At 38.5% G+C, this 22,006-nt stretch overlaps 1 protein-coding gene across 9 annotated transcripts in view; it reads right to left on the bottom strand.

Annotated features, from left to right (window-relative positions):
* atf7ip (activating transcription factor 7 interacting protein) overlaps positions 1–22,006 on the bottom strand; it is a 45,214-nt gene that overhangs the window by 10,170 nt on the left and 13,038 nt on the right. For 4 of the 9 annotated variants that reach the window (XM_026931816.3, XM_026931817.3, XM_026931812.3 and 1 more), the window contains exons 2-3: positions 19,717–19,793; positions 522–588 (exon numbers count right to left, since the gene is read on the bottom strand). The gene's annotated coding sequence lies outside the window, so the exon portion shown is untranslated. Of the gene's footprint in view, positions 490–521; positions 589–7,312; positions 7,414–13,313; positions 18,507–19,716; positions 19,794–19,889; positions 21,941–22,006 lie in introns of those variants that run through there. The other 5 variants (XM_026931813.3, XM_026931814.3, XM_034300177.2 and 2 more) reach the window with 5 other exon arrangements.

Raw genomic sequence — 22,006 nt, 5'->3', positions numbered from 1 at the left:
ACTGCCATCTTCAGCAAATCTCCTCAGAGATCGAACTAGTCTGAAGACAGCAGTTAGATTTAGCCAAGTCCTAAATGAAAACTAATCCACTTCCTCTATCAAATTAGAATAACTAGTACACTTCCTCTACTGAGGCAGAGCAAAATGCTTCTGTTAGGGAAAAAACGGGAGGGGTGAAAACCCAGCACTGTATCTCCTCCCCTTCAACCTCACTGGTCAGAGACACAACCAATGAGGACAACAGGATACAGAGTCTGCTAGCGACAACAGTGGCTGATTAGGTAATGCTCTGATCTTTTATCAAGTTTCAAGTTTGAGTCTGAGCTCGTGTTCAAGATCGTGTTTAAATTTGTCTGTCCCACTAGCATAGCACAAGGTGATCCAAAACCACAGAGTAAACTGACACAGGAGTGCATGTGTCTTTCGCATTATGTTCGAAGAAAGTGTAGAAACTAAATTTCTTCACATTAAATTAAACCTAACCAAGCAGCATAAAGCTCACAAAACAGAGCCTCTCTCACCTGATCGCTGTGTTCCTCTGTACCTCCCTGTTCATGGAGGGATTTGCCCACAAGATTTTACAGGAACCTGAGGATAAAGATGAAAAAAAAAAAAAAAAAAGTTAACAACGTTGACCTTATTGTAATGTACAATAATACAACAATATTACACTAGACATTTATTAATCAGGTACCAGGGCAGGCTACTGCTCACGCATGTTTCTTGTCCCCCAGCACTTCTGATCTGAGACCAGTTTCACTTATGGAGCTCAGACTCAGCAATAATGCATCCCTAACCTTAGCCACCATAAGTACTGTAGCAACTGTTTTTGAACATAGAATGACCCTACTGCTAACCAGTATTAAAACAAACATTTTACCCCATCAAACAAAGTACAGAATTTCTTTGCTCCATTTAAGCTTAGACTCGGTACTGCTCACATTTTTACCCCAGTCATATAGCATAAAGTCATGATGGCACTATGCAGAAATTATGTGACCCAATGGACAATTAACATTCAGATTTGTATAAACTTATTACATGGTGACCAAAACTGATATCCAAAATCCTCTTTGAGGATTTGAGATTTGCATCTCTGTTCCAGTCTGATCTCTTTTTTTTGTCTTTTGTTGTGCACTAATAGGGATTCAGTATATTAAAATAACCTTGTAATTCTGGACACGGCCATTTTTTTTTTTTTTTTTTTTTTTTGGAAAAGACCAGCCCTGTTTCTATATTGCCAGTTTTAAATCCTTTCAGTGCTGCTTACTCTCATTTGTTCTTAACGCGCATAAGCAGCTGAAAATCACTAGAACCCTACGAGCCCATTATATTCTCAAACGGTTCTTCATTGTCTGCATGGTTGAACTAGCCGTTGCATTGCTGCTGCACTGCTGCAGTTCTGCTATTGCGCATGGTCTGCACCCTAAATATAGCAACGTCTCCTTCTGAGCCACGTGCACAGCGCCTCTTGCTTCCTGTCAAACTGTTCATATTCCACCTACATGATGGAATAACTAGTGACCATGACAACAGGTCTGAAAATGTATTTCTACATATACCGCGTTGAAGCTGAATGTTGAGACAGACGAGCTTTTTAAAAAAATTAAAAATGTACAGATTTCTAGGATGCACAGTCTTAACCAATTGTCATGATCTAGGCTATTAGTTATGTAAGCAAAAATGTACATTTGCATAGAGAGACATCTGAACGACACGGAACATTGCAACCCGAAGAAGATCAGTTACCACACTCAAGGGTGCTTGGTAATTTAATGTGCACAAATTTTGAATACCAAATAAACACAAGCATTTTCCTAAACACCAACACTGAACTTCGCATTTTTAAAAATCAAAAAAGCAGACCCACATATTCTCTAATTCTCCCATTTATTCTGACACACGGAAAGCACCAAAGGGGAAACATGGCTTGTGACAAAACAGGAATTAAAAATAAGTGTACTAGATTCTTCCTTCCACCCTGTATTTCCTCGATCTGAGCTCCAGCATTTGTCTGGGGGGGAGACTGCTAGCTGGTAGCATGGTCCCCATTACAATGTTGTTCATGGTGCTTAATGTTTGCACTCCCCTCCTACAGAGCATAGCGGGAACCGAGTGTAGCTCTCCTCCTAGAGACTCAAGATGGCCACCGGGGCTTGGCTCTCCACACCTTTTTTCCCCCCTTCTTTAAACCATTTTTTTTTTTTTTTTTTTTGTAAGGGGAATATTGTTCATCTTGTCACTGCCTGATTGTTATACCATGATACTCAGAATACACAATTCCCTGGACAGTCAAAATGACCTGCTGGCCCTTATTGCTAATTACAAATACTTAAAGAAAAAAGGAAAGAAAAGGAAATTCTATTTAGTTCAAGGCTCCAGTTCAGAGGAACATATTTTTCAGCTTCCTTTTCCACTAACAAATGTTATTCAGTATTCTTCATCATAACCTGATAACTTGACCTAGCCTGTATATCTACCAAATGAGCTCATTTGAGGGAAAAATAGACTAAAACCAATGTTTACAAGCATGTGTTTTCCCTGGCTAGAAACCCAAAAACCACTAAGGAGCAAATCGATCCAATGCACAGAAATCGCTCCTCTTATTCATGCATAAACTAAGCCTTAAGCGTCTTGTTCAGTGCCATACCACACCCAAGCTTGTAACACTGTAGAATCTGTGTGCATCTGTATGACAGACATGTACTTTTGACCAAATTCAGCACTGGCATAATACATGAACAATTAACTCACGTTAATCTTGTGATTCTCTGACACTGGTGACACAAATACTTTCATGCTAGCAGTCACATCAGATAAAACCCGCAACTTACAACTTACATGAGCTAGAAAAATTTTCATCAAGAAAGAGGTTTTTTAATGTAGTCAAGTGCACAACAGCCATCAAAAGATGAAATCAGTCACAACACAAGAGTGGACCATGACTAGCTATGAAGCATTGAAAGATTCACTGTTAGTATCTCTGCCTCAGAGCAGGATATGCAGTTAAGGAAAGCAGAAGGTGGTGTAGGGCGGGGTGTTTGTTAGTTGCCCTGCTAGCTTGGACTCTCGAACTTGTAGTTTTCCCTTCAGGTAAAATCAAGGTGTTGCCAAGGTCACAAACTTTAAAAACCAGAAATATAAAAATTCAAATGGCAACTTTCTAGGTGACTACGGCCTTCAAAATTCACTTTTTGATTCTAGAGGATATTCTTTTAAATAATGACAAACATTTTAAACCATATTTGTAGCATAAAAACAACAATTAGGAAGCTTACAAAGCTATACCCCCTCCCCCACTGCTACATGGTGCGGACACACATCAGCTGCAGAATGTTCCAGCTACACGCAGACTGTACCACTCTGCCAATTAAGAGGGATGATGTGAAACAACTCAAACTCGTAACAAGAGGGAGAACAGACAAAGGTCTTCCTGTAATTCTTTACAGGCTATAAGCCTGCTGTTTTTAACCAACAAAAAAAACGGAAATTGTGATTTAAAACCAGACTGTAAAATAATAAGTATGACCATTCAACACCTGAACAATTTGTTCATTTTTTCCCCCGCTCAATAGGTAGCCATAATCAGTTGCAAGTAACGTGCACAAGATAGTGAGCCAATTTCTCTCGGACACAAAAGGGAACCAGAGGTGCAGGAGAACTAAAGCAACTAACACCACATGCTCCTGCATGACACACACTGGCAAACACCACACCATTTAGAAACATCAACATGGTTATAGCGTGAATACAACACACTGGACCAAGTGGACCAAGACAATACCATACACACACAAAAAAAAAAAAAAAAAAAAAAAAAAAAAAAGGCACTAAACCATACATTGAAAAGTACTCAGCAAATAAGTCTCAGTGTAAAGGATCTGTAAAATATCATACCACAAAAAAACATAGTCAAAGATCACTTAGCTAAAGGCTGAAATTGATCCCCTCCCCCACTACTGCGCAAACAGAGTGGAAAATTACAGCTGGCCATGGATCGTACCGTTTTCACAAAGGAGAGGGTGTTCTGCCTCAACACATGAGGTAACGAGGCTAATCACAAAACACCAAAAGCACAATTTAGCTACTATGTAGCTGCAGACATACGTGTGTGTGTATGTGTGCAGTTTCATGTGGTACAGCACATCAGAACTCACTGATGATAAGGGGTTTGGGTTATTAAACAATCTGGGACGAAAGGAACAAAGTACAATTTTTCCCCCCTCTTTAAATCCATAATCTAGTGATCTTACAGAGAAAGCAGATGTTAACATCTCAGGGTTAACTGTGTTTGATGTTTACAAGCCCTCATGCGAAATCCATGTTTATATACTAGCAGTGCGAGGTGCCCAAAAACATCACCATAAATCATAAAGGAGATTATGGAAATACAGATGTGATACATGCACCCCTATCAAAGCAATCGCCACACAAAGCGCACACAAATATTTTTCTACAGCAATTTAATGAAGACACCAAAAGTAGAAGCCATGTAGAAACTTGTTAGGAAATAATCAAAAATAACCTTTGTTAATTCTCACTTTGTAGCTACGATCAGCTGTATAAATACTGCGTGCAATGAGGTAGCAAGCTAACTTCTGTCAGACCTGAATAGCTCTCACACACACACACACACACACGAGAACCACTGAGGGAGGGGAACTAAACAAGCAACCAACACTATGTTTCTGGGTGGAGCAGAATGTGTTCAAGAGTCACCATTAACACCACTTGCAGAAATATCACAGTTACAACACAACATGCATGACTGCACTAGATAAAGAATACTGTGTGTGAAAATTAAGACTTCTATGAATAAACACGCTTCAGACCATAAGTTAAAAAAGGTATGTTCTACTATTTCGTATACAATGAAATGTTACTCAGAACTGTCACGGTGAAATGGACCCCCTCCCCCACTGCTACTCAGACAGTGGAAAATTACAGCTACACATGGATTGTACCACTTTCACAAAGAGGGGTGTTCGACTGCGTCAACTCCACCTCAACACAAGAGGGAGCATGACAAAAATCAAGACTACAGGCTCGTAGTTTCTAATTAAGAGATTAATCACAAAAATGCCCCCAAATAATGACAAACAACGTAAATACGCTGTGTGTGTTCTGAGTTTATCATGATACAGCACATCAAGACTCACTGGGGAAAGTGCAAACACCATCATGAGCCACCGTTAAACAATTTGGGTTGCACGACACAGAGAACAAGTTTATCAGATGTTGGGATCTCGCAGAAATGGTGATGCTTTTGTCCTAGCAGAGCGACATGTCTAATCCAAAATTATAATAAAAAGTGTATGACAACTACCAACAAAACCCTAAAACAGGCCAGAAATCAGTCAAAAAGGCAACAAACAATCAGAAAGAAGTAATACACAAGGTAATGGGATAGGATCTCTCAGACCTGAGGAACTCTCTCTCTCTCACACACACACACACACACACACACGCGCACGCACGCACGCACACACACACACACACACACACAAATCTGGGGTGGGGCGGGTCTAAACAAGCAAACACCACGTTACTGGGTGGAGCACATAGTGTGGTGTTAATGTTTAGACTTGAACACAGTGTTGAGGGAACACCAACACTTACAGCACAAATACAACACAAATACAACCACTGCAGGGAAAATTCACCACAAAAAAAGTCAGTGTTTTACAGAAACAAGACCATACATTCAAAAGTACTAGGCAAACAAGTCTTAAGATCTGTGTAAATTATCATGCAACAAAAAAAAAAAAAAACCAGTTTAAAGACCACATAGTGAAAGGTTGAAATGGATCCCCTCCCCCACTGTTCCACAAAGAGAGTGGAAAATTACAGCTAGGCATGGATCATACCACTTTCACAATAGAGAGGGGTGTTCTGCTCTGCCTCAACACAAGAGGGAGCTTGGACAGGAATGGCCCCTAGTTTGTAGTTAAGTGAGTAACTCAGAAAACTCAAAAGAACATGTCTTTGCAACTGTGTAGCTGCCTGCTTATCCCATGTGTGTGGTGTTATGGCACATCACATCAAGACTCTCCTCATGTGGATGACTGCCACTTTTTTCTGGAAGTAACAGTGACTGACCAGCCAAAACAAGCAGATAAGGCGAGTTCACACTCAAAATTTCAAACAGGAGAAGCAAGAAAACAAATCTGAGAAACATTTGTTAATCATCACTCACCAGCTGCGCACAGCGTAGTGAGCAAAAGTCACAACTGAAGAGCTCCCAATATATACAGACAAGTGAGAGACCCAGTGGGGGATGGGAACGAAACAAACACCATGTCACTGGGTGGAGCAGACTGTGTTCAGGTGTGACCATTAACACCACACCATGTAGTGACATTGCAATTACAGTGCAAACACATGGTACCAGATAAAACATGCTAAAACTCAATGAACTCTCAGACAAACTTTCAAGAATGCATAACAAAAATATGTCTAAACAGAAATTGTAATCATTAATCCATGACAAGATGGTGAAAAGCAGAACTCCATCCCCTCCCCCACGTCTGTACAGAGTGGAAAATTACAGCCAGGCACAGACTGTACCATTTTCACGATGCAAAGGGGTGTTCTGCTGAGCTGCTCTGTACCAACACAAGAGGGAGCATGACAACTTCCTTCCAGATTATAAATTTATCGTCTGCAATAACTAATTTGTTAATCATCCAAATTGAGCTTTCCAGCTCACATCACACCAACATAGAAGTTGAGACAACAGATTAAATTTTTTAAAAAAAAAAAAAAAAAGCTCAATCTGCCATTTTATATTCTGATAATACTCTAATTCAAGTCTCCAGAAAGTCTGCCTTTTTCATTTAACATGTTTTTATAGAGAAATGATCATGATACGTCAATGAATATGCAAATTAATTCACAGTGTCATTCGGTGACTTCAAGCAATCTTCTGAGCATGCATTAGCTAATTTTCCCTGAAAAAGGGTTGGCAACACTGAAGGTACAGCATATTAGGACTCTCGTTAACATGCGAACACCATACTGAGAATACCCTCAACAAATCTGGATGAAAAAGTATGTAGAACAAATAACCCCAGACTTGGTGATCTCAGATAAAAAGCTAAACAAATCATTGCAATATCAAGGTCCCCCCCGCCCTTAACAATGGAAATGTTTGATACACCCCAATGTCCCATATAGTTGACCAGCCTAAACAAGCTAACGTTAAATCATGCCACTTCCGTGCTAGTAGCACAATGTCCAGATCTCTAAAAAACTGTCACAATCACAGCAATTATGCTAAAATGCAATATATTTAAATTTATTTTCCACTTACGCAAAATATTCAGTCAAGAAAAGTAACAAAAATACGCCTGTTAATTCTCACTCAGTAGCTTGCCCCAATCAGCTGCAACGCAAGCAATACGAGTGAGTTAACGTATCAGCCCTAAAGAGCTCATAAAAAAAAAAAACACACACACACACACACACACACACACACACACACACACACACACGAGAACCAGAGGGGCAGAAGGACTAGCCAAGCAACCAACACCACATGCTCCTGGATGTAGCACATTGTGTTCAGGTGTTACCATTAACACCACAACATGTTGTAGGAATATCACAGCGTAAGCTACAACACTGTGAACCAGTTAAAACATTCCAACACACAAATTAGACTAGGTCCTATACATATAAAAAATTAGTTAAGATATATATTCAGGAGAACAAAAGAAAAAGTACATCTTGGTATAGAGCTGTGTAAAAGATCATTAAGCAAAATAGTCAAAAATCGCATGGTAAAACCTTGAAATCAATCCCCTCCCCCACTTCTGCACAAAGAGAGTGGAAAATTACAGCTAGGGACAGATCGTACCATTATCAAAAAGAGGGGAGTTTAGCTGTGCAGCTCTGTCTCCACACAAGAGGGAGCAGGACAGAAATATAGCTTATATTATAGTTCTTCCAATGATGTCTTATACTATAAGCGTGCAGTCTGCAATTGATAATTAAATCACAAAAATCAGAGAGCAGAACTTTGCTACTAACTAGCTGTGCCAAGTTTGTTATGGTACAGCAAATCAATACTGCCTGGTAAACATGCGATTACCATCTTAAAGGCACTTTTAAACCATTTGGGCAAAAACGACAAATTTTTATATGTATACAACCCCAGATCTAGTGACTTTACAGAAGAAGCAGTGCAAAATCACTGCTACAAGCTTCTCCTGTGGTGCCATAGGTGAAGTCTGACAGATGAAAGAGAGCCAAATGCTGACAGGCATGCTAAAATTCAGAGGCCATACGAGTGACTAGACAAAACAAGCTAATCATAATTATGGTGGTTTCATGGTAGAAATCAGGACTTTAATTCTCACTCCATAGTTATGCAAAACGCACAAAGCACTGGATCTGCTGGCACCAGAAAACTGGAAAAGTGCTTCCACTGGTCCAGTACAAGCTTCATATGATGTGCACAATTGTAAAATATTACATACATTAAAAAGTCTCTAGCTATAGTCAATCTTCACATGGTGAAAGATTGAAATAAATCCCCTCCTCCACTGCTGCACAAAGAGAGTGGAAAATTACAGCTACACACGGATCGTACCACTTTTACCAAGGACACGGCTTTGGAGCTACACGGCTGTGGAGCTGCACAGCTCTGTCCTGACATTAGAGGGAGCATGACAAAATTTGTCCTATACAATCCAACCATTTGAAGACCTCCAAGAAAACAACTTTGGTACTTTGAAATACTCATTTTTTGCCTAGGTTTACACATTACTGAAATAAGTGTGGCATACCATGAACTGCGAGTACGAGATACACTTCCTGCTATTTTTTCCAAGTGCTTTTCTGAAGCAGATCTCATAACTTTAGCCTAAATTCGTCAGAGCCTGCAGGATTGTCAACACAAGTAATCCTGTGGTTTAGATGTAGGGCTTCAGTGTGTGTGTTCTTCGCTCACTCCAGACTTGTCCACATAGCCAGTGATTCCATGTGGCTGTATCTATATCTGCAATCTGTAACACTCAGATTTCCCACTGAAGTTTCCAGGACACGTGGAATATTCATGTGATTTTCCTGTATCCCCCCTCCCCCCAGCATAAAATGTAAAGTTTCATCGAGTGTTGGTTATAATTACTAAATCCTTAAACTAGCTAATTTCACTCATGTCTGTGGTTATGACATAATGCAGACAGACATTAATGATACCCATTTTGGCATTTTCTTGGCCAAGTGTCTGGCTTATGCTAATGAAAATACCAAGGGAAAGTGGCAAGGGAGGTTCGTAATTCCAGTATTGCAAGATAACCTCTTTATGGCATATGTGCGTCTCATTAGTACATGCTCTATAGAAAAGGCAACTAATATGAAACCATGAAGAGCATGACCATGATGTCCAAACAGTCTGCAAAACGCCTTTTACACTTTTCTGTTCTTCTGATGCAGTCTGTAAAATGTTACATTCAGGAATGCAGGTACTCATGCCCAAATACTGGATTTCACTAATTTAATCCAATTCACCAATCTCCTGAGTAAGGCCCTGAAGAACCAGAAAACACCATCTCCCATATATTGTAAAAATAAAATGAATTTTATTCTCAAATTGTGGCTTGGTTCATAAAACTAATCCACCTTAATGATACAACTTTCTTGCTGTGTTAGTGGCCTGAAGTTTGTTATTTTAAATTCTGGGATTGCCAAAAAGTTGGATCCTTGGCCCTCTGATCTGTACTTGAACTAGATTCTGTCTCACTTGAAAGTGACTTTGAATCATCTGCCAACTGAATAAATAGCAAAACAATGTAAGCACCATGTTAAAGGCATAAAACTAAGTTTAGTGCTGTAAAAACATACAGCTGGATTTAAAAAAAAAAAAAAAAAAAAAAAAGGTGATTTTAATTGTCAATGCAGCATTTACTGAAGCCATGAGAGAAACCTTCTGTAATTCAAAACCACGTATCTAATTTTCAGGCAAAACTACAGGAAACAATGTCACTCATGCATGACAAAATATGTTTAGTTTAATCAGGAGAAATCTCCTTCTCAGTCAGTGAATTTCTGCACCTCCATAGACTTCTTACTTCTAGATTTATAGACATCCACATGAAGTAGAAGAAAGTAGAAGAAATTTCAATTAGTTTATTCAAAAAGGCCCTTTTGTTTAAATAAATAAATAAAAGGAAAGTGTTCAATATTTGCCTCATTTAAGCATTTTAATATTACAAACAATAAATCTCAATGCTTATTTACAGACAATCGTTAAGCTCTGTAGCTTTGACTAGCTAAAGTAATTGCTGATATTGCTTTTCAAGATGTTAAAGTAAAATTTGAAAAGTTTTTTTGTGCCATTACTTAAATTGTACAGATCAAACTTGGGGCTGTATCAGTTTGATATGGAGCATAGTCTCAGTCAATACTGGCTTGAAACTTTGATTTGATATTTTGATTTTGATCCATTGACAGCGTTATGCTGACTGACAACGCAGATATTGTAATGTAACTTGTGAAGTAACCAAAATCTGCTCCTGATCCCAGGCAGTCATTCAATTAAGACACTGCAGTAAGATCGCAAATAAGAGAAACAAAGAAATCCATGTTATGAAAATAATCATGACTGGTAAAGTGGTAGAGAACAAGAAATGTGAGACCCTTTTCTTCCCAAAGTTTTTACCAGATACCAAAGGTGTGTGAGCAAAAAGGGAGATGGGAAAGGGGAAGCAATAATGAAGACAACTTAAAATGAAGCACAAGAGTTTGTCTTTTAATCCCAGGACTCTCAACGAAATGATTAAAATTCCATATGGTGAAACCACAGCTTGAGAAGAGGTCTAAATTATCTTAAATACGTGTCTTCTTTTTTCCTCCCATGAAACAAGGAATTGACCCTTCCCCTACAGTGTTGCCTTCTGCACAAACCACAGATTTATGATCTATGAATCAGATCTACGAATCAGCATAAAGCATGTGACCCAGATGTGCGGAAACATGCATTAGTTTCATCTCAAGACCAAGAAAGGAAGAATATTTAATATGTCTTAAAAACTACTTTGCCTTTGTTAGCATGTATCATGCTACTGCTGGCAAACAATTGGTGGCTTTTTGAGGAAACCACCAAGTAAGCTGATCATTTAGTGTAATCATCAACTATGAGTGTAGTTGATATAGTTACTGTGGCTGTTTGAAGCAGGTCTTGAATGAACTCTGTCAACTTCAGAGCGCTTGTGAGTCAACTTCAGAGACCTCATAGCTGCAGCCATGCTCAAGCTTACCGACATCAGCACATTTTGTTTTGGCTACAGGCGTGTACCATGATCACATCTGCACTTGGAAGTTCTTTGAAGGCTGCAAACCCATGGTTCAGACATGTAGCCACCACTGGTGTGCATATTCTCCAGTTTGGTAATGGCGTTCTCAATAAAAGATTTTACTAGTCATACTGATTCCAGCTTAATGTGATGTAGCATCTACTGGGAACTCAATATTTCTCAAGACTTCTCAGGTTTTCCTTTGGAAAATAAAGTATTTCTTCCATAAGCAATAAGTGGTGCAAGTTCACCCCAGCAAAAGCCAGAGGTGTTCCAACCCCAATCACTCTTTGAGCCTCGTCTTCATGTTTCCCAGCCAAACAAGTCAATCAAATCAAGGCAGAGATGGTGAATGACCAAAGTCAAAAGTGACTCCAGATGAAAGCAACAATGTGTTCATCACCAGATTTCTGTGGTGACAAGCACCCCAGAGATAGCTTCCCATAGACACTGAAGAGAAAATACTCCTCCAGACTTCCATATATTGGTGTACCCATGGGTGGGCCAGTGTATGTCTGTGGCACCCAAATGTGTGGCTGACCTTTCCATTTTTAACCAAAAATCTCAGTTGTTACACACACCACAGTCAGCATAAGTGGTACAAACCACTAAACTGCAGTCTTAAGGGTTAATGTTCCTCAATAACATATTGAGGAGGAAGGCAACCAGTTTAGCCGGGTGAGATTTACCTGTAGTTTATCCTGTCTAATTGGTTGATATTACAGACTAGGTTACTGACACACCCAATTTATGCATAATATTATGCCCGTTAAACAAAATTGTTGAAAAGAATGCAGAGAGTAAGAATGCAGTTTTCTTTTCTAATTTACTTGAATAGCTTAAAGACTCCTGAACAGTCTAGAACTAGATCTGAGCTTCAGTAAATCTTAATTGGTTGTTTTACTGGTGCCTCATTTCTGGAACATATTTTTCTATAGGTACATTTAAATCTTTCTTTTGTTATTGCTTCAACAGCAAGTTTCATGATTTCGTAGGTGTGAATCACACACAGCTAATGACTTATTTTAACAGCCACTGTGGAAACCTGTCACAAAAACTTAAAAATTATACACACATCATAATAATAATAATCATTCATAAAGTTTGTGCAAAGAAAAAAAAATATATATATATGCGACAAAGTAATAATAATGCAAGTACAGGCCGAGTACAAAATTGCTGAAGGACTGTCGAAAGAGTTGGTAGCTTTTCGCACATTAGTTGCCGAGAGAAAGAATGTGAGCAAGGAAGGGAGCAAAGCCTCTCGGTCCAAAGAGCAAACACCATGTAGACAGGAACGAAGGAGCAAAAGAGCAAGACAGAGTCAGAGAAAGAGGAGGGGGAGGGGTGCACAGCTAGGACACTACCATGTGCTTTAGGGTGTTGTGCAGCAACACCAGTGCCTGTTGTTGCTAACAACCGCACTGCCCTAATCTGAGGTAAATGAAGTTGCCACTTCAGAAGCGTAATACATTCGAAATGAACATTTTGCGACGTAAACAAACACATCCGTAAACCAAACAGGCTAATTCATAAAATTACGGCTCACAATACAAGTCTGAATTCTAAAAAAAAAAAACAAACAAAAAAAAAAACAGAACGTTTCCAAGGAACACTCAACTTTACCAGTAAGCCACTGTCCAACGCCAGCACCAACGTACCCACAGCGCATACCATTTTCATGAACAGAAGTGTTAAAATGCACATATAATACTGAACACAAGAGACTGAAATCTGCCTCACATTAAGAAAGCATGACAGCCCGAAAAGAAATGCAAGAGAAATTTTTTTTTTTAAAGAAACCAAGACGACAATCCAAACCGTACCAAGTTTGCTACACTGCTTTCATGCTAACTTCTTCGCGGCATCGAACACAAGACACGCAGAATAGAAAACTACAGAAAATATACTAAACACTGCTGAAAAAGATATTTTCACTAAATTATAGTAGTGACATAAAAGCGAACAAGAGAGATCCTGTATGACAAGAAATATGAAAAAAAATGTTATGTAAACCTGTGAGCTTCAGACGTAGGCCATGAACAAGAATGCGAGTGCGACTAGCCTTCCTCTTGCTCACCCTATATATAGGCGAGACAGAGTGAGGGAGAGAAGTTCAGCTGGGACTGTACCACGTGCGCAGAGGGGTGGAGCAGAGTCTTTGTGATCTTCCCAGCAACACCAGAGCACAGTGTAGGAACACTACTCACAATCACAATGACCAGATAAACAACAACAGTGTCATAATCTGGACAGTTGTTCTGTATGCAAGAATTGTCTTCACATGGTAAATCTTTGATACCTCAGAAATAAAAATAAATAAATAAAAATAGATACATTTTAAAAGGCCATTTAAATGTTTGGGGCAAGATGTGAACACCCGAAAGAAATACTTCTAATTTAAATTAGAAAAAAGAACAAAATCCATGAAAAAGACAAACACTATCCCCTCCCCCACTGCAGCACTGAGCAAACAGGATGGAAAATTACTGCTAGTCCCAGGCCATACCATTTTCACAAAGTAGAGGGGTGACAGGATGTGCAACTGTGACTCAACACAAGAGGGAGCAAGACAAAGCCATCTGTTTAATAACTTGAAGACTGTATATGCTTAAATTACAAAATCAAGTCCTCTAAATCATAAGCCTGTGAGCTTTATTACCATAAAGCATGTAGAAAATCCTAACACTACTTACCACTTTCACATACTCAGTAAAGAAAAAATGTTGATTATCGTGACTGGTAAGCAAACTTGACTATTCACTTTTTACCGAATTCTTCTAATAGAAGACAGAGACCTCAGTGTTGTTTAACAGATTTTTTTTAAAAGTAGAAGGAATAATGAGAAACCTCACTTGGTGTGAGTACCACATGTCCTCGAGAGCTGGCAGGTTGTAGATCTAAGAAACCAAGAAAACGAAGTTTGTCTTTTCTCTGTCTTGTGTAAAACCAGCATGTGTTCACACTGTTATATTCAGCATACAAGTACAGGAATTCAAAGAGAAACTATGATCTGTCTTGTGATTCAACAATGGAAATTCATTTCATAACTCTTTCAAAACATGGTGATATCAGGATCACATAAGCATGGCTCAGTTCATGGGTTATATTTAAATCCTCTATTACACTTTCCACAATAAGCTAAATTCAGCACCTTCAGGTGCCAAGTAGGGACATTTGTCTCTCTGCAATAGTCAGTCTCCATCGCCAAGAAAGCTTTTGTCCCTCAAAATAGCAGGAGGAAGCAGACCCTTACAAACATTTAAACAAATTTAGCAATATAGTAACCACAAATTTCCTCATTCTGGACTATTGATCATAACTTGGCAGGGGGGGGATCAGATTATTTTATTTCATATTACCATGAAATATGAAATATGGTAGGCTGTCAAATTCCATTAAGATTCAAAGTCTGCCCAAGTTTTGTGACTCTTGATCTCAAGAGGAATCAGCTTTATACCATTGCTTATATGACAGGTTTTCACTTAGTCATTTCATGCGTCTTGAATATCAGGGATATGGACTATGCTCATAAAAATTTATGTGTAAATGCACCCAAGACACACATGCAACAGATTTAAAATCCGGAGGTCTGAGATGCATTTTAGCCACATGTTATACAAATGTCAAAGCATCTGTCTCTCTAAGCCACATGTAAAATCCCCGTCCTGACAGGCATCAGATATTCTCCGTAAGTGTTGGCACTTTTAAAATGTTAGTTAGATTTTTGAAAACTGCACAATTTATGAGGCAGTGACCATTTTATTTATAAAACAAAAACAAAGAACACTAGAAGCTGGTGTTGGTATGTAATGAGCTGATTTGTATATGAACATGCAATATAGCTATAAGATTTCGGTATGGCCGATCAGAGATGCATTTGACTACAGGTGAAAATGCATGTGGGTCATACACAGGATGAAATCTTTTTAGGATGCAATCGAGATACAAGACGCATGAAATGATTAGTTGTAAACTCACAAGTGTCGACGTATGCCTTTACCAAATTAAAAGGCATCCACAAATAAATAAATCATTCTACATCCTGGGCAAGTTATTGTTTAATCTGTTCAATTCTGAGAGACTGTTTGTAATCTGCTGAGTCACCCAAATTATAGAGCAGGGCTTCCCAACAAAACTTAACATGTGTGCATGCTTATGTGTTATGTGTTCAATGCAACAGAACAAAACCTGATCCGATTCTTGATACATTTTTTATATATTCTTTTCCACAAACAGAGTTAAATGTGCGCATCTTGTATAGTCCTGAATATTTTTTTTATGCAGAATTAGTAACAACGAATGCTATACAATGGTTAGCAATAAAATTGTAAGAATGGATTTCAATGGCACTAAATTAGCCATGGGTATGTTTGGAGAGATGAAAAAGTGGTTGAAGAAGGGAAAGTGAGAAGGCTATACAGGGTACAGGGCTATACCAAATGTTACCAGTACTGGGGGGTGCCTGAATACCCTTTTCTTACTCATATTAAAATATAATATTAACACATGTATTCAGTGTAGCCTGTTCTTGACTATGAGGAAAAACCGATTCACCAGTACATCAAGTCTCCTGTTTGAAAAGACTGTTAGCATGTTATTAATTTTCTACATCATGGTTACCCTGCTCCTTCCCTGACGCACACACAGAACGATATATACCAAACATTGGGAGTGAGACATACTCAAAATTCTGCAGGCAATCTATAGCAGACGTCACAAAACAAGTCTGTAAAAATACATGAAAAATAAATGTGCACCCCATGCTGAGTGCACAAATGTCCACAAGTCTTCTATGATAGAGTGCACAGTCAGGTACTATAGCACTCTCATACAGCACTAGACCTTAGTGAGGCAGTAAGCTCAAAATACCAAGCTGTGCAAAAGTAAAACATACTTGGATATACTTCATATTCGTATAGGATTACTTTAGCAAACAGTGGGGTTAGGAAGATATCAACAACACTGGCCAATCAGAGGCATGCAGCAGAAACCAGTTTGAACCAGCTGAGACTTGTTCTGCTAAAAACACAAAACCCTCCCCCAACAAATGCCCTTTCCTCGATATCCTCCTATTCCAAAATCACTGAACTGAATAAACACTATATTGAAGAGCTAAGGAAAGGCATTTTTTTAAAAGAATCTTCTCAATAAATTAAATACAATAAATAAAATAAATGAGTGTACATACTTTGACAGGTAGTCTGTAATTAGATGCTGTGTAATTAAAAATGTAAAAATTTGATAACCTGAACCAAATATAGAATAGATTAAGTGAATTAAACAAACTGTCAAGCACTGTCTGCCAGCCAGTTAAATGTCTTGTTTTTTGGGGGTTTTTTTAATACAAATTATTTATAAAGAGAGCAAAACAAAGCAACACACTTCAACCTGTGAAGCATCCATGAACTTAACAAAAGCAGCATTAGTTTGTGCAGAATGCAGAAGCAAACAATGTGGCACATTTAGGACGAGGTTCCTTTAAAAGCCCCTCCTACGTTCGACCATTTCATACAAGCAGATTGACAGTGCAGTAACACAAAATGGCCACCAGCTTAGCAAGAGCCTTGGCATTTGCTCACTGAATGTGAATGAGGACAAGCAGGCAAGAAAGTGCAGGCATTCCCAATACTCTCATTTTTACAACTGCAGTTTATCTGATGCCCGTTCCTCTTAAAAAAAAAATTACCAATGCCTTAAATCGAGTACTTCCATGTTGTAATTTTTTTTTTTTTTTTATCAAATCTCACTTCTGCTTTTAACATTCACGTTCGTTCATCATTCCGTTCATCATTCGAGGTTGGGCTCTCTTTGCTTGAACGAGAACTCGTCAGTTTGAGAGGTTTTTCACCATCTGATCCCAAAATATTGTCTTCTGTCACGTCACATGTAAGGAATGGGCAAGGGATGAAAAAGCATGAAAATGTCCCTGCTGTTCTCCTGTGTAATCAAACACAAATGCCTTGGGTTCAGTGCTTCAGTCTGATGTTTCTTGAATTCCAGTAAAACACTTGTATGTGTTTCACCACAGATGGAGGACACAATTAGGTCTCACACATCTGATGTTGATTGGTTGACAGTTCTGCTGATCCACCTTTAGCGTACTTCCCATTCCTGTACACCACATCCTTCTGTCTGATCTTTCACCATGTTTTTAAGAAACCATTTCATTTTTCACATGCCCCAACTTGAGGCTACTGAAAAAAAAATAAAAAATTCCACACTGGTTCACTGGCAAATCTGGGATTTCAGCACACAACCTTAAGGTTAGAAGCACTGAATCTTTTTCTTTTTACACCCATTCTCTCCCGATTGTCATTTCCCAGCTCCCCCTCACTAGTTAGCTCTCCCCTGTCACATGACAGCTGCCAACCAAGACACAAGACAGCTACTTCCTCCTAGATACCTGCCAGCTGTGGCATTGTCAGGATTCAAACTCACAATCTCCTGATGATAGGGCCAAAGCTTTTCTGGTGTGGCCCTCAGGAGCCCATAAGCATAGAATCTTAACTCTTCAGTTACCACATTTATGTCAGACCCAGGAGACTGAGTCATTTTGGTTTTATAAATGTATATGTTCGTTCTATTAGGATAGAGCTGAGACAAGCTCTGCTTGTCTTATAGAATACAATACCCTATTTAACTAGGGATGCATCTGTTTCAAAGGTTCACAGCTGATCCTCATTTAGAATATAAAACAATGCAACATACCAAAACCAATGGAAAGATTCCACTGTCAGGATTTAGTAAGCAGCAAGATGGGTTTGCCCAATTTTCTTTAAAGATGTGGTCAGTATTACCTTGATTATCATAGTGACTGGGTCTCAACGATCTGACCCAGTGGTTGTTGGCTTACGTCCTTGCACATGCTAACAGCAAGAAAGAATGTCTAACAGTTGCTAGCCAAAATTGCTACAGCACCCCTTGTAGATTCTTGCAAAATGCCACCAACCCTTAACCGACTTGCAAGACAACCACCACGACTGAATTCAGTCTCGCTCATTTTACTTGTTATATTTAGCATTCTGAAGTTTGTTCAGCACCAGGATAATTCAGAGTGTCATGGGGGTATAGGTCATGTTTTGAAAGAGTATGTGAGGAGCAGGGCATTGACCTTATACTGCTGTTCTCAAAAACAGGCGATCACCCATTTGAAAGGAAAACATGCAAGCCTCACTAATGATCATGTGCCTATGGGGAAGGAGGGAGTGAGAAGGAAGCTGGTACTACAGCATGCAAATTTAAAAAATGGGAGTGGAGGGGGTGGGTGGGTTTGATACTTAAATTCAAATGATCAGTTAATTATCCTGTTAAATAATACATGAACATTTAAGATACCAGATACATAATTATACAGCTTTATTTGGGTGTGAGACCTCATTATGTAGATGAAACAAAATGAAGTTCATAAAAAAAAATTAAATTAAAGATCAGTAATGTCTGAACAGACTGCTACTAGTTTCCACAAGTGGACTTTACCACTTTATGGTTCACATGTTATGTTATGCTTTTAATTGGCTGTTGATATCTATATCAGTATTCATGTTACATAATTTAACTGTTTTAAAGATTAGCACTTTAGTGTTCACTTTTCTGTTCGCTATATCAAAGGCAACCACAAACACTTTTACAGTCACATCAGACTGCAAACATGACCCCAGTTTTTTGTTTCCTTTATTCACCACCAGATAAAAATAAAGATTCCTGGCAACCTGTCCTTCATGAAAATATTAAGAACAGTTGTTGGATCTAGATCTGTCTAAACTTATAGTAGTTTTCCATCTTTCAACATCTCTACTCTATATTTCAATTTCTAGCGTTTTTTTTTAATTAGGTATGCCTAATGTTGTGACTCCCTAAAACAAGCAATTTAAAATGACCTGCGTTTTGACATTTGTTCATTATTGTTTCTTTCAGTGTATTTGCAGATATTACAAGTTTGAAGTATTCATATGAATTATTTAATTTAATTTCCAGTTTACCAGTTCGTAAATTTGTCATACACTCTCCTAACCCTCCATTGCTTTATTTAATCCTAGATAATAAGCAAACAGCAACTCCATATGACTGCCTAATGTGTTTTGTGCAAAAACAACAAATGATCATGAGCAAGCCAATAACACCTTTCTGCCTAATGGCACCTTCATACACTTATGAACTTTATTGATATGGACATGATTATCATTTGAATTTCATTATAGTCTACAGGTTCTGCATTCTGGTGTTGCATCTGACAGGTCGTAAATGATACCCCTATACTATACATGTCAATAGTGATTGATTGAACAAGTGCACGACACCGTTTTATGTTCCAAAATAATAAATGTAACATATTGTTTGAATTTAGTAGCTTGTATTAGGTGTATGTGGGCAGTGCAAAGCATAAGAGGGTAATTCTGTCCATAAAAATAAGACTTACCACGAGTTGATTTGCTTTGCGAATTTTTTAGCACTGATCAAGAAAAGACGATCACAGTGTGTGATGACAGACACGTCCTGTGGGAAAAAAATACAAATATTAGTACCATATGCTACTTATTAAACTCTCAAGAAAAAGGAACCATCGTTTCTGCGTGTTGCTAAGGACAGAACCTGTCTCCTGGGAGTTTTTTTTTTCTTCCTCTACACATTCAGATTAACCAAGAAACAAATACAGAATTTCAGATGATTTTTAAAACCTTTTGACCTACAGCTTTTAAATCACATGGTGCAAACAGGCTGCAGGTGCTCTCCTTAATTAGTAATTTAATATCGTATTTTTTTTTGCCTTTGAAAATGTGTCAGAGCTAACACAAACCATGAATTAATCATCATGCTCTTGACTATGAGAAAAATGAAAACTAGATTGCTTTATATTAACACATGAACTCCCTGAATCACATAGCTATTTTTTCCATTTCTTTTACTCAATAATTAAGAGAAGCTCCCTTCCCCCAGCAGACATTTTGCGCCACATTTTCCTGCAGTAACTCAAAATGGCCACCAGATTGGCACGATGAGAGAGGAACTGTTCCACAAAACCATGCCTGTAGCAGCACTGCAATGTGAGGTGGGGAAAAATCTGAACGATTAGCACTTGCTCTATCTTTATACTGTTCCACATAGCAGGAACACATTGGTGAGGTTTTCATTTTTCAGCAGTCATTCTCATTTTGCACAGTTTCATATCCTTCAAAATCAGCCCAATCTCACAGTTCTGCTGGATTTTACACAAAAGAAGATGTAAGAAAAGCTATAATGGCTAATCCTGCTTGTGCGAATTTGCAAAGTTGCCTTTCAGTATCTCAGTGGGATTTTGGTATGTAAGGGCGTTTTCAGACCTGTAGATCTGCTTTTCAGACCTGTAGATCTGCTTTTCAGACCTGTAGATCTCCTTTGTTCCGAAACTTGGACCTAAATTGTTACAATTTTAGCTTCTGTCCTTGGCTCGGTTCGCTTTCGCAAGGCAACATTTCGAAGTGTACCAAAATGTGTCATGTGAGTAAACTGTCCTCTCTTTGGTCAGAGTGCTCCTGTTTATGTCTCGGGGTTCTGCTCACAGAGGTCCATCAAGTTGGATAAATAGCAATTATTATAATTTATCAGTCTGAATGGGAATCGATGTTTCACGGAGCGATTAAAGCCCATCTCCTTGAGACGCTCGCTAAACACCTTGTAAACCTCAGTGTTTTAATGCGTTTTTGAAAGTTGTTCAGAAATATGTTCGTCAGACCAAATTTCAATGAGGCATTTTACCTCATCTTTGGTCCAGGTTAAACTGCGATTCACGTTGCAAGCCATTAGCAAAACAAATATGCTATTTACCTAAAGCAGTTCCCATCATGCATTGCTATACAAGTTGGTTCGTTGGTCTGCCGGGTCGGATTGCTTTCTCAGCACACGAACCGCTCCAGAGTTCGTTTGCAATCAGGCCGAGACCATTTCGTTCAGGTGGTCTCGGACCGATTGTTCTAGTGCGGATCTGAGCGTGATTGACGTGTTCAAATATATCTAAACGAACCGAACCAAGGGAGAAAACGCACCAGGTTCCGCTCCAAACGAGCCAGGTGTGAAAATGCCCTAATTCTTGATTTGCATTGACTAAAAAAATCACTAACATCCCATAACAAACAGGATTTTATTTATCACTTACAACAGCTAGTTAACTTAGCATGCTGGTTCATCGCTAGGTTCGGAGTAGATTACTGATCTCCTACAGAATAGATTTTATTCAATTTAGCAATTTAGCTTATACATATTTCATTAATTTAAAGGACTACAAATATTTAAAGTTGCAACCAATTTAATAGAACCATATAGAGTATAGAATAAACCACAACTCCTACTTTCTTCAAATAACATTTAGACAGTGTAGAAGTCTGTTAATCTATGTAAAAGTACTTTGATCTGTACATGAACATTTTGCCTAGGTAGCTGGCCAATTAGCAAGTTAGCAAACTACAAAAAATCTGTACAAACCAAACTCCCAGACGCAATTTAAAACTCCTCAAAAACTACAGTGCTGATCTAATATTTAAATAAAAACAATAAAATGTTGTTGTGCTAAATACTAGACAGTATTTAGACGTGAATTGCACATAGTAACAAAAGTTTGAATTAGAACACATTAACGCTAAAAATTAACTTGTGTATGATTTAGCTAGGTAATATTTAATATTAGAGTAACTCAAATAATACAAGCTTTTACCTACAAGTGGACAACAATAAGC

The sequence above is a fragment of the Pangasianodon hypophthalmus genome, chromosome 26 (assembly GCF_027358585.1).
Source record: "Pangasianodon hypophthalmus isolate fPanHyp1 chromosome 26, fPanHyp1.pri, whole genome shotgun sequence".
NCBI classification, from domain to species: Eukaryota; Metazoa; Chordata; class Actinopteri; order Siluriformes; family Pangasiidae; genus Pangasianodon; species Pangasianodon hypophthalmus.
The sequence above is the reverse complement of the archived record's forward strand: the minus strand, read 5'-3'. Positions and strand labels throughout refer to the sequence as shown.